Source organism: Bemisia tabaci, chromosome 3 (genome assembly GCF_918797505.1).
Source record: "Bemisia tabaci chromosome 3, PGI_BMITA_v3".
Taxonomy (NCBI): domain Eukaryota; kingdom Metazoa; phylum Arthropoda; class Insecta; order Hemiptera; family Aleyrodidae; genus Bemisia; species Bemisia tabaci.
Genome location: NC_092795.1, coordinates 38333863 through 38347358, shown reverse-complemented (window position 1 = coordinate 38347358; position 13496 = coordinate 38333863).

Below are 13496 nucleotides of genomic sequence, written 5' to 3'. Positions count from 1 at the left end.
ACGCTTTATTAGTATCGAGTCCGTCGAGCACTATACAAATGTCTTTTTAACTCCTGGATGCAACTATTTGGGCTCTATGGATGCCCGTGTTGCATACGCACGGAATTGAAGGCGTTTTGAGCGTCCAGATACTCCCCACTTCACTCATGGCGCGGCACCAACAGTAGGCATTACTGTGAGGATAAAAAAGGTAGGATGCTCTCAAATATGTTTTATTCATCAAAGGCATCTCCTAATCGGAGAGAGGAAGGAAAAATCAAATCAAATCGCTCGATATTTTATTGTTTACTTGATTGTTCGTGTTTGTAAAATTTAAATAATTTTTTTAATTATTAATTAAGGTCTATTATTACCCTAATGACGGACAAATATCGACGGTGAAATTACCAAACCACGTATCTCGTTTGCGATGTTTAAAAATATACGCTCACATTTTATTTTTTTGAAATAGACCAAATCAATATCATTCCTTGAAATTTTCACAGAATTTTCTTTCGCACGAAGAGGAAAAATCACAGAAATTCTTAAGACTGGACATTAAGTAGTTTTTCATTTAAAAAATAAAGTATGACAGGAAGTCTGCGACGTCGCAAACCGAGATACGTGGTTTGGTAGTTTCACCATCGATATACGAGGCCTGTTAGATTAGAAACTGGATTTTGGTCATAACTAGCCCACAATGCGTCAAAATTACGTTTTCTTGAGCTTTTCTGATAGCTGGAAATATACTTAAGAACGCTACGTTCACAAGTTTGAAAAATCCTAATGAGCTTCGTTGGTATGTGGCTTGAAGTAAGGCAACCTCAAGGGTGTTTTGCGATTTTTATGTTTCACCGAACTTGTCTCTCTTTTTCGGTCTTGCACTACATTTTTCAACCCACAAGGACGATTGGAGTTTTGTCTCCATATCGTAGCCATACACTAAAATATTTTCACCAAAAATTATCCTATCCAAAAATGTAGAATCACTGTTAGAACGTTCCAGCAGCTAAAGGGAAATTGACATTTGGTTGGATTTTCGTTCAACGGACAACAATCAAGGGGAAAGTGTACCTGAAACTCGATGCGTGTCTATATATTCTATCAAAATTGTATGTACAGAGCCTTCAGAAATATTACTCAGTTCAACAAGCTCGAAACAACCGTTTTCGAGCACTTTTGCCCGCATTTCTTCCACGTGACAAATGTCGGTTGCCGTTGAGGGTCGATTTCCATGCTCCTCATCTTTGACGAACTCCTGACCAGTTTTGAATCGTTTAACTCATTCAAAACAGTGGGAACATCTCATACAATGATCATGGTAAACTTTACTTAGCGTATACAAAAAGTTTTGGTACAAGGTATACCGAGTTTAAAACAAAATTTAATGTTGAATCTTTGTTCTATCAGTGATCGCATGATGAAAATCGCAAAACGCACCTGACTTACTCGTATTCAAGATGACACAGAATAAACACTGATCAAAATAAACAAAATCTGTGAAGGTAGCGTTCTTTAGTATATTTTCAGCTATCAGAAGAGCTCAAGAAAACGTAATTTGGACGCATTGTGGGGTAGTTATGACCAAAATCCGGTTTCTAATCTAACAGACTTCGTATCTTTCCACGCAAGAACGTAAGAGCCTCGTCCCATGGGGACAATAACTGTGGACCCTCCCCCCCCCCCACACACACACACACCCAACCCTCACACAGTTTCATTTTCGGGATTCGACTTAGGATCAACTCCCATGAAAACGTCACGTAAATAAATGGCCAAATACTATAGCTAAAATAGCTTTCTAAGGGTCAAAAAAGAGGTCCACGCGGTGCAAATATACATCCACTAAAATTGCTCTCATCGAAAAAGTACAGTTAGAATATTTTTAATTTGAAGGATTTTTGCTTTTATTTTCCTTTCATCGAAGATGCTGCATGCAGAAGCAAACGTGTTTTATATGTTCAGCTCGAATTGATTCAAATTCATTTCCCTCGTTAAAAATATAGACAAGGAGTGAAAGTGCCAATTAATGAATTATCTTATTCGTTACATGAGCAAGTTCTCATTCTTTGCAAATCTGGAACCTCCGTTTCGTCAGATACATTCACCTCCGTATGCGCATGTGACCGCCGTAGGTTGGGGCGTTGTGATGTGTGCTTTTTATTGTGAGATCATGCGAAAAAAATCAGGTAATTTTTTGCGGACCGGAAGGCCTAATATTATTGAGAACTTTGATGTCTAATTTGGAGATCCTCTAACTGCACCTCGGGTACGTAGATTATAAAAGGCTACACATTGGTTCAAAATTTCAAAACTAAGTCACAAGATAAAAATGAGAGGAATAGAAAAAGAAGAAGTTTGAATTAATATCAATCTTAGTTAAATCTGCTGTTGCAGACACACCTTTATTTAGGGACTTGGAGGTAAAAACGCATAAGTGCAGTGTTCGCGATTTCGAGAAATACGTGTTTGAAGTTTCGAAATTACATGGATCTTTAAGGTGGAAAGAAAGGTCACACTGACTTTTAGATGCTTAAAAATTGGAATTCGTAGCGACTTTTTTGCGAATGAAGACAAGTTTTACTTGAAATCATTAATACTCAATTTTTTTAAAAAACTGCAACTATGCGCCTTGTCCTCCAAGCTAATCAATTATTGTCATTTCTTATCAATTTCATTAGAAGTTCACGGCAAGGCAATAACTTGTTCCGGATGAGATCCGTTTGTAATTAATATAACATTGGTCGAAATGCATCAATGCAAGGCGCGACAAAATAATGCGAGTTGCAGTCTTTGACTTCCTGAGTCGTAATTTCATATTCGATCCGCACCCAGTCAATCAATTTATGTTCATTTACAATTATCAAAATGCGATCACCGTCACATCTCACACCCATGCGACGTTACCAGATTGAATGGTTTTACGGTTATTTTTATTCTATACGTTTATAAACAAGACGAAACTTTAAAAGAAGCGAGTTTTTTAGTCCTTGTTCTGTCTACAAAGATAAGCTTCCATCTATAATTAAAACCTTTAAAAGACATTCTCTTCTTTTCTTTCATTTAATTTTTCAAAACTTAAGTCTTTTCAAAAATGATCACAATTTGTTTTAAATTTTATTGAGAAATATATCAATATTAGCGGTTTTTAATATATTCAGAAAGAGTCAGTTTTAGGAGTAAAGAAAAGCAATTCTCGGCGCAGATTTATTTTTCTGATACAGGTGCGTTGCACTCCTCAGACAGTATAAAGCATGCAATTAGACGTATTTATGCTAAAAGGAACTACATTGCACACAAACCCTATGCACATAGTTCCTTTTAGCATAAATACATCCTATTCTCACTCACTCCTATCATAGTTCCAGATCCGATGCATTCCGTGACGTAGTGAGGGAAAAGCTTTAGGGAGATCCAGAGAATCTGGGCCCCTTGGTAAACTTTCCCCAAAATAACGTCATTTTACGTGTTCACTGGAATTTTTTACGTTTGAAACTTTTTCCAAGGGACATTTTTGATCGAACCCTCCCCCCTTCCCCTGAATGAAGTCATGACGTAAGAAAGGAAAATGAACATTTGTCTCCCAATGTTCAATATTTTGGTACGTTCACAATCAATAATGTCATTAGATGCGATGATTTGAGATACACGGCATGTTCATTGAATATTTTTCCTGTAGAAGGATTGAGCGACTAATGTATACCGGCTTAAATATAGGAATGCCAGAATTCCGGAAATATCAGCGATTAGGCAACTCTGAATCCTATTACAACCTCAATCCCCGCGCACCCACCTCAACCTGCAATAAGTTTTATTACTAATTAATGAAACAAACCAAGCTACGTATCCCGCCGGATAACCTCCAAAAGGTCATCAGTGGCAGAACTAGGTTGGTTCAAGTCTTATCCATAGATCTGATACGATCAAACTACGGAAAGAGCTTTTGAGTTGCTCCACTCCCTTCATCCTCCTACAGAGGGGCTTCCAGTCCCCGCTGGACGGAGAGCGGTCCCAGTGGCGTGGCGTGAATTGCGATGTATTGATCGTTCTGCCATTTAAACCAATGGTAAAGAATCGATTATTAAGGTGTTCGCTGCGAACACCCTGTTTATCGATACTTTTCCATAGGTTTAAAAGGCATAACAATCGATATATCGCAAAGCACGCCACGCCACTGAGCGGTCCCGATGTTACGTCACTGCCCCCGACGGCGTCCTACGAGCCACCGTTAAGACCCTCTAAAGGTCATCGCGCATCGAATAAAACTGCACAGCAGGCAACAGACGCCTGTCAGGCTACCAGTGGTGCTCTCGCAAATTTGTGGAGTGTTTTTGAGAGATGGGACATTTTTTTGAGTAGGTTAACACTTTACTGCTTCATTGCTGTAAATTATGGAGGGAGCTCCCTAATTTACAGTTGGATAACAACGCTGGAGCAATAGAAATTGACGCGGTGTAGAGAGGACTTAATTATCCTGACGTTCGCAGACAAGGCTAAATTTTAATGCTGGCTTTGCAATAATTTTTGCAAATCAATTTTTACTATTATTCGTAATTTGACTCGTTTATCTAAAAAAGTATGCCTCATTTCCCTTTTTTGTTTGAGAAATGGGAAAACATGTTTTTCGTTTGGAAGTTATTCCCTAACGTTAAAAGTAAACAAAATCTTCGTCGAACACCGGCTAAAAACCACTCTGCCCATAGTGTCAACATGCTGGCACTGTCCTGGGGCACTATACTTTAGCATTGGGGTTTGACTGTCAGATTATACAGAGTGCTTTTATTCCAACGACATGAGCACAAAGGTCATGACTTAGGACATTCTTGAAAAAAAAATATTCGATAACGAGAAGCATTGCAACTTTCAAATGGCATGGATGTTTTTTGCGTTCTCCTTCAACGTTTGATATGGGTAAGTGATTCAACGCTGTTTTTGCACTTTGTCAAAGCAACACGAGTGGACTTGCGAAACTACCAGAAAATCATACTGTGTTTGTTATTTAAAAAGATAAACGATCTTGACGGCTAAAAATTGAAATTTGTTCATCCTTCGCAATGCATGTACGTAGGATGGTATTATCAACTGTCTTCATGTAACATTTTTACCAACTTCAACGACCCTCGCGAAACACAATGCGCGATGCAGTGTTGCGAAAGTTACGAGTAGGTACTTAATACGGGACGTACATTTTCCACCTTAATGAACTCTGATTTGAGTTTGCTTCATGTTGCGATAATATTAATTTCTCTACGGGCCTCGATCACCTCAACTGAGATACTTCCCCATGCAAATGAGATAATTTGTGCATTTCGACTTCATTGGACAATATCCAGCACACGTAAAACAATCTGCTGGACTTATTACACAACTGACCCTGTAATGAACCAGCATGTCTTGAGTTTTACCATCAACAATGATCGTATTCTCAGCTCACAATGCACCGCAACTAAACTTCTGCATGTCGTTAAATTCTGTTTGGTGTGGCTAAATCGTCCAATTTGAGAATTTTCTCCGTCAGTATTTCGTACTTTGGTAAAAAAAATATATAACTCATCCTTAATCATATACTCATTATTCGACTAAATTTTCATTAAAAGGAATGTGTGGTTATTTACCAACAGTTAAATGACATTCCTTTTCCAAACTCATCTTGTGCATTTATGCATAGTAAAATTTGAACAAAATTCATCGGAAAAAACTGAACATTTTTATTGGTATCGTCATGCTTTACAAGTTACGAGTACGAAGACAGAGTTTGCATACCACGCACATTACAGTTTAAAAACACCATTAAAAAGAAGTAAAAATGTAACAAACTTAGACTGTTCTGTTACTCATTTTGATGAAACTTTTAACGGGTCCAGACACGAGGGGGCCCATAGCTGAATTCTGTGTAGGATTTATTACGGAAACAACTTTGGAGACTTCCGCCGGTAACTTTGGTTGTCCAAGAAATGATGGATACGCCCGATAATTTTTCAGCGATAGGGGGGGGGGGGGAGGAGAGGATGCAGCGACCAGAATTAGTGGTGCCACATTCAGCCAGCATCATATTTTTGGGGCTAACATAATTGTTATAAAATAATAATAAACAACAAACATTTGTTTAATGGTTTTGTTTTGTTCCCCTGTGATCCTTTACTGTATGTCCACATGACATACGTGCGATAAAATATTTTTCAGAGGTTTGAGTCAAGTAAATTGACGCCTATGAATCCAAATAAAAAATTGAATGTTTTATTTGCATCGTTTGACAACTACGTCTGAGAACGTCTCCCTACAACGGAGGACGCATCTTTGAATTTGAGAGTGAAATTCAGTAACGTGGCGTGAATTGCGATGTATCGATTGTTATGTCATTTAAACCTATGGTAAAGAATCGATTATTAAGGTGTTCGCCGCGAACACCCTGTTTATCGATAATTTTCCATAGGTTTAAATGGCATAACAATCGATACATCGCAAAGCACTCCACGCCGCTGGTGAAATTGACGAGGTCGGGGGTCAAACATCTGCAAAGCCAATGTCCCTTCCCAAAATACCTGATCAATCATATTTCACGTTTGTTTCCACTGTTCTCCTGTCTCATTTCAAATTTTTTATTCACGTGCGGTGTTATAGACTGACAAAGTGTGATTTGCTAATCTTTTGAACTCATGCCGCTCTCAGAGTATCCTCAAATTTACTCGGACATGGGTGCTCCTTAAAGCTCCCACCTTTGATTCAAGCAAAAGTTAAAGGACATTTAAGTAATGAAAAATGCAAATGTATGATTTAACAATGTTTTATATAATCTGCCTATCTTTTAATTTCTTATGTAATCCAATCCTTTCTATTTAACATCAAATTTCTTTAACAATAAATTCTAGAATAAGAAAAAACGGGTGAGCCCTAAGCTAATAAACTGCGATTCATTTCATTGAATCAAGGAATTAATCTAAATAATGAACAAATACAGTCACAATGTAATACATCGTAGCTTACTAATGTAGAATTTATCCTCTGTAGTTCTCCATTTTATTTTTAAATTTTTCAGCTTGCTTATCTACATTTATTTCAATGATTTCTCGGACGGCAATTGTTTTGCTATAGTTTATTTTTTTTAGCGGTAGTGAGGTTTTCTCAAAATTGATAGTTTGAAATTTTGGTGAGCAAGTTCTTTCATCTAACGGTGCTCGTCTTCTCCGGGAAACTGAAAAACGCGCCCACATATAAAACGGCACAGCACTCCTCTAATGGGAACGTATTAGAGCTTGCCCGCTTGTTTCACTGAAAAAAAGAACACATTGGATCTAGAGTCCAGACTCTTAAAAACATCGACAAGAAAAAGTACTCTTGATTCAATCAGAATCTAGCTTAAATCAAGAACCAATAAGCCTCTTAATTTAAGCGGATTTCGTTTTGATTAACGCAAAAATCCGATTGAATCAAGCGTATTTTTTTTGTCAATGCTTTCAAGAGTCTGGACTCTAGATCCAATGTGTTTTTTTTCCAGTGTTTTCTTCTGGAATAATAATTTTTAGAAATTGGATTAAACGATGCAGACTCAGTTCTAGTGAAAATTCTACGTGTGCAAATACAAGAGAATATTGGCAGCTTGAGGTACGCACGTAGCAGACGAGTGCGCTTCTGATCCATGCGAGGGGGCTTAAGGGGGGTGAGGGGGGCGAAGGGTGGTGAACGGGGGTGAACGGGGGTTGAGGGGGGGGATTGAAATTGACGGGCACAAGTGCGAGTCACGCACGAGCGGCACTTTGCTGCAGTTTCGATAACCACAAATGATCCATGGTTCCGATCTACAGCTGAGTGCCTTGAGTCAATCATCTCATTGATGCAACTCTTAAATTACTGACCAATGACCTTTGGGACACCTCTGCAGCCATTCACTCTGTCATCGACGATGGACCGTGGCTCACAATTCTGCCATGCAACGCAAAAACGCCGTAAACGCCATTTTACATGTTTTGGAAACAATGTATCGTAGCAGAAAAACTTGTGTACCTTGGGACAACGTTTTTCCGGAATTTTTTCGCAAATACAATCAAGAACTAAACCTGAAAATTTGAGGTTCATGGGTAAAAAAGTTTTTATTTTATAAAATGTTAAGTTCCTAAAAACGAGGGAAAATTTTGATGGATTTACGGCGTTCTTGCTTAGCACGGCAGTATATGTTATTGATCACTCAATAAGCCAACATTGAATAAGTTGAAGTATGCCGTTCTTTTGGTCTAATTTTTGGGGGGTATGGGAACGTAAGGAGAGTCCTGAGTCATTTTTAGTTCCAGTTTTTTCAGTTTTTTGTCTGGTCGAATTGTACATATCTTCAGCTGCGATTTAAGACCCGGGTTTTTAGAACCTGATCATTAGTTACGCAAGTTACGTGATTCTTTGTAATGCAATTCGGCACCCTGATAACGTCATTCCTATGGGTACCCAAAACTTTGAACAGGTTTTCCTCAAAACATAGTTTTTTGACCTTAAGATGCACTTTTCTCATTAGTCAGTAGGTTTTTCAAAAAAATTGTTTTGTTTTAATACTAATTTTTGTTTCTATCTATAGACAAGAAGGTATTCTCTAGGTAGTTGCTCTTCAAGAAAGATTAAAATCAGACTGAAGAGCCGGGTGGCTTCAATTTTTTTTCGAAAACTTCAGAAAATTTTATTTTTTCAAATTTTCAAAAATCCTCTCCTTTGTTAAAGCTGCTAGAAGAAAGTCTAAGAAATCAAACAAAAAAAAAAGTTTTGGAAAGTTTGAGGAAACGCGGTTTTTATTAAAAAAATGTTTTATCAAACATCATGGGGATACCTATAGATACGCATGAACCTAGATGACATATTCTTGGATCATACGTAATCCTGGAAATAAGTGAATGTTTTGATCTACCTCCTATTGTCCTCTTCAAAATTAGGAAACACTTGGTCGCAACTCCATGAAAATTTACGATATTACCACTATAGGTCCTAAGTTAATTTTAATGTGTGGATCTTTAGAATCTTCGGGCAGGAAACTCTACTATTGCTTTTAAGAAAGCCACCCGTGCAAAAGTTACTAGTTATAAAAGACGTTTTAGTTTGGTAAAATTCATCAAAAATTTAACTCACAAAAATTTTCATCCTCTTATTTAGATTCACACACACGTGCGCATGATGAATTAAAAAAAAATGTGAAAGAGTATTGAGGTCGGATTGAGAAGAAACGAGACACAGAAGATATTTATCTGACATAGTCTAAATTGACTCCAAGATTTATTGAAATTACGAAATCTGACGTCATCACTTTAATCCTCTAAACGGAGGTTTACGGAACGGAGCAACGGAAATTCCTCAGAAGAGAGGCTGACCGGATAAGCAGCGAAGCATCGAAGTTTGCGAATTTGCCCGAGGCTAGTACCACCTGACACAAAAATGCAACTTGTCGGAAGAGAGGCAAACACTCCCGAGCCAATATTCTTCCTCTTGAATCTCCACGGCGGATACAGCACCGAATATTTAATTTGCGATGTAATTGAGTGAGCCACGGACAACTTCATATGAAAAAAGAAAAAAAAAAAAAAGAAAAAAAAAACTAACTTGATCCACGCCGACCTTTCACTGAATGTATTTGTTATTACACTGCCAAAGTAAATGAAACAGTGCTGTCCGGATCAAGTGGTTTGTGGGCGTAATCTGCTTCAGTGGCGAGGTCTGAATGATCGATTATCGATATTTCCCCGTTTGAAGCTGTGGTAAAGAATCGACTAATAAGGTGTTTGTTTCGAGCATCCTTCCCTATCTAACGATCCTTTTCCATGGTTAAAATGGCAGAGCAGTCGATATATCGCACAGCACGCCACGCCACTGATCTGCTCTCTCTTATGAAAAATTGAGTCTTTTTTGTTATTCATATAAATTTCCTTCAAAGCCCGCACAAGAAGTATGAACTCCAATACTCTGAAAGCTCTAAAGGCTCAGCTGTATTTTATAAGTCGAAAATGACACTATTCATCTAGCCACTCATTTGCACCAATTAAAAATTGTAAACAAATTTTTGAACTTGTCAATTTTGCTGATGGTCTTGATCACTGTTCATAACATCAGGCTCATTTTCCTGAAAATACTGGCGAGCTACAGCCTGTTTTGAAACCCGCGGGTCGCTTTTCTTTTTCAATTTAGTTCAATACTCTGCACGCGGGGGAAAGAATATTAGTGGTTAATGGATTCCCAATTATGTAGGATTCTCAGGAAATGCAGTGGCTGTAAAGTACTTGATTTCTCATAGTGCATACAGTGCTGCGGGTAAATGTTAACTGCAAGAAAAAACAACTTAGCTCTGAGCCGAACACTTCAGGTGAAATAGCAACAACCACAGGCAGTAGCGCTGAGCCCTACAGCTTTAGTTTCTGGCTTCACAAACTGTAGGACTAAGTCCTACAGCTTTCGGGTACAGTTTTACAAGCTGTAGGACTCAGCCCTACTGCTTACAGTTGGCGCTGTTTTACCTAAAATGTTAGGACTTAGTGCGCTAAGTTGTTTATTTCATGCAATGCATTACTAACATTATCAAAGATCTGGTATTGGCTACTAGATTTCCTAAAAATCATACATAATCAGGGATTTAGTAACCACTAACATTCTCTTCAATCCGTGTTTGTCGTTCAGTCCTTATGTTTTCAAAAAAGATCTGCCTTTGGGGAAGTTAAATAGTCGATTTTAAAATTTTGCATTTTTCAATTTTGAGTTGGAGCTCAAATGGATGCAAATATGTGAATCCCTGACCGTGCTGTCATAAAAATGGGGGAAACAAAATATCTCAAAGAAGTTGAGGGTGAGATCATCATGGGAAAAAGAGCACAGGCTTGTTGGATGATATGGAGATTTCCACTAAATTAATAAAGGTAGTACCTCAATAAATTAGGTCACTATGCCAAATGTTGCGGCACTACCAAATTTAATTGAAAATGCTCTTATCATCTAACAAATTGGAATAGTGCTACAATCGCAGGGGATAACCCTCAACACTTTTTTCAGTGGCAGTGGCAAGGAGGGTGGACAGAGGCAGCGTGTCAACCTTGACGGTTATGCCAAATTGTACCGATCGGCTAGTGCCATTCTGAGCAGTCATCGTGCAAGAAGAAACCGAACAAAGCAACCCGAGGATTGGACGGAAGAAAAAAGGCGGGGAACTGTCTCCTATCACTCCCGTGTTGTCAGCATGCTGGTGAATAACAAGACGTGAAGCAAAAACTGTTGAAAGGCAGATTTGTCGGTTCCTAATCGGCGTACGCGTTTAATTTTTAGTCAGGTGGAGAAGTTTATGAAAGCTAGAAGAAACAATGGACTCAATTGAATATTTAGACTAAATTTTTCAATTTGGAACTATAAATTCTAGCCCGGTTTAAAAACAACGTATGTGCTATTAGTCTCCCTATGCACATACGTGTTTTTCCAGAAGAGTCAGAATTTATAGTTCCAAATTGCAAAATGCAGTCCATTTGTAAATTGACGTTATAAGGCACCAGCAATGAGAAAACTTATCTTTGCATACGTTAAATTCACTCGACATATGAGCTTTCCTTCTGTGTTTGCTCAGATTGACTTTAAGCGCCACCGATACAAAAGATCATCAAAAGAGAGAAATTTGTGACCCGAGAAAGGGTAGCAAATCACGAGATTTCCCTAATTGCAATACGTTATGATTGATCGGCAAAATTAATGATTTGATCGTGTACACTTGGCAACGTGGACATCTCCCGCTTTCCTCACCGCGATGAAAATTCTTTCCACCAAATTACTTTCATTGGTGGGCATAATAGGGCCCGAGAGCACAATGCCTGTGTACAAACAGCATATATAAAAGTGATTGTCCAATTGCGGCCGTCTTCAGACCGATTTTTTTACTCCGATCAATATGAGTGCGGTCCAGATATTACAGGTAGGTTGCCCCGTGATTTCCCGTTCACTTTTCCAATGTGGTTTGTGCTTTCCCGTCTGTGATTGTAGGGCCGTGCGAGGAAAAGCTCACTCCGAGGATATGTGTGGTGTTTCTCTACGTGTTGAGGATTACTTAAGGATCATTTGTCATCTCTATTTTGACGCAGTGTTTGTGAAGAGTGATCCCTATTGGACTATTAACGGACGAGTCTTCCATTTTTTGTGATAAAACATGCACGCAAGAGGTATGCAAACGACATCAAACGACACTGACTTTGACGACAGATTACGGAAAGGACGGTAATATCTGAACAATACAATTGGGTTCGGTGGCTATTATTACTACCTCTTGTTTTAATATCATTTGTTTCAACTCAGATCAAAGAAGAATAATTGTATTCATATTATAATCATTTTTTCTTAAACTTATACTCTGGAAAAAACACATTTGATGTAGAGTCCAAATTCTTAAAAACATCGACAAGAAAAAGTACTCTTGATTCAGTCAGAATCTAGCTTAAATCAAGAACCAAGCCTCTTAATTTAAGCGGATTTTGTTTTGATTCTTAAGCAAAAATCCGATTGAATCAAGAGTATTTTTTCTTGTCAATGTTTTCAAGAGTCTGGGCTCAAGATCCAATGCATTTTTTTTCCAGTGTATGTTGGTTTATTGAACAATTTCACTGTGCGAGTAAATATTAAATTACTTTGGAAATGCCACTAATTTCTCGTAAAACTTTCAAACTTTTTAAGGACATTTTTGTTTGTCAGAGAAAATGATCTCGATTTTTTTTAGGAAACGTTTTGTGAGACTTACATTTTTCAATTACATTTTGAGTAATATGGTATGATTTGAAAACATATTTAGCAGCAATTCATAGCAATAATTGGCTTAAAACTTTATGTTCAAATCTTCCAAATTGACATATTTGTGACAAACAAATAAGAACCAAGCCATGCAGAATGGACTGTGAGAGCTCAATAGAACGTTTACCACGATTTTAAAAACGATTACTGAGGTGCTAAACAGACGCCGATGTTGCATATGGAACAGATTGAAGGAGTCTCAGGCTCCGTGGTCCTCACAACACAGAGGGCCTTTGAGGTCTCTGGCGTGCTATTGCTCTGATAATCAAAGTAGAAAGGGAGGCAAACCACTATATCGACGACTCTCTTTTCACCCCTTTTGTTAATCCACACGTGTCTAATCTCCGACTTCATTCCGATTTTACCAAATTAATCGATGAAACCGAACTTAATCAATGATGAAAGTAAAAAGCATGGATAACAATCAACGTTTCAAACCCTTTTTTACTTAATAATAATTTTTACACAAAATGGTCATCAAAACTCAGGGACTCAGAGATTTTTGTGATTCTTGAAAAATTAAGTATGAATGATGCATTGTCAAAAAGCATTCACCCGGCGCTTAAAGTACCCCTGTCAAAATTTGCTGGTGGTAGTGTACATCGTAAAACAGATGTGTAGCAAGCGTGATACAGGGTGAGTCGTCGCCATATTCAGTGATTCCTGGAGACTTGAACGCAGGGATACGAAAGTAGTCTGTCCTAATTTGTGCAGTTTTTACTTTCTCCAGGATTTCCCTG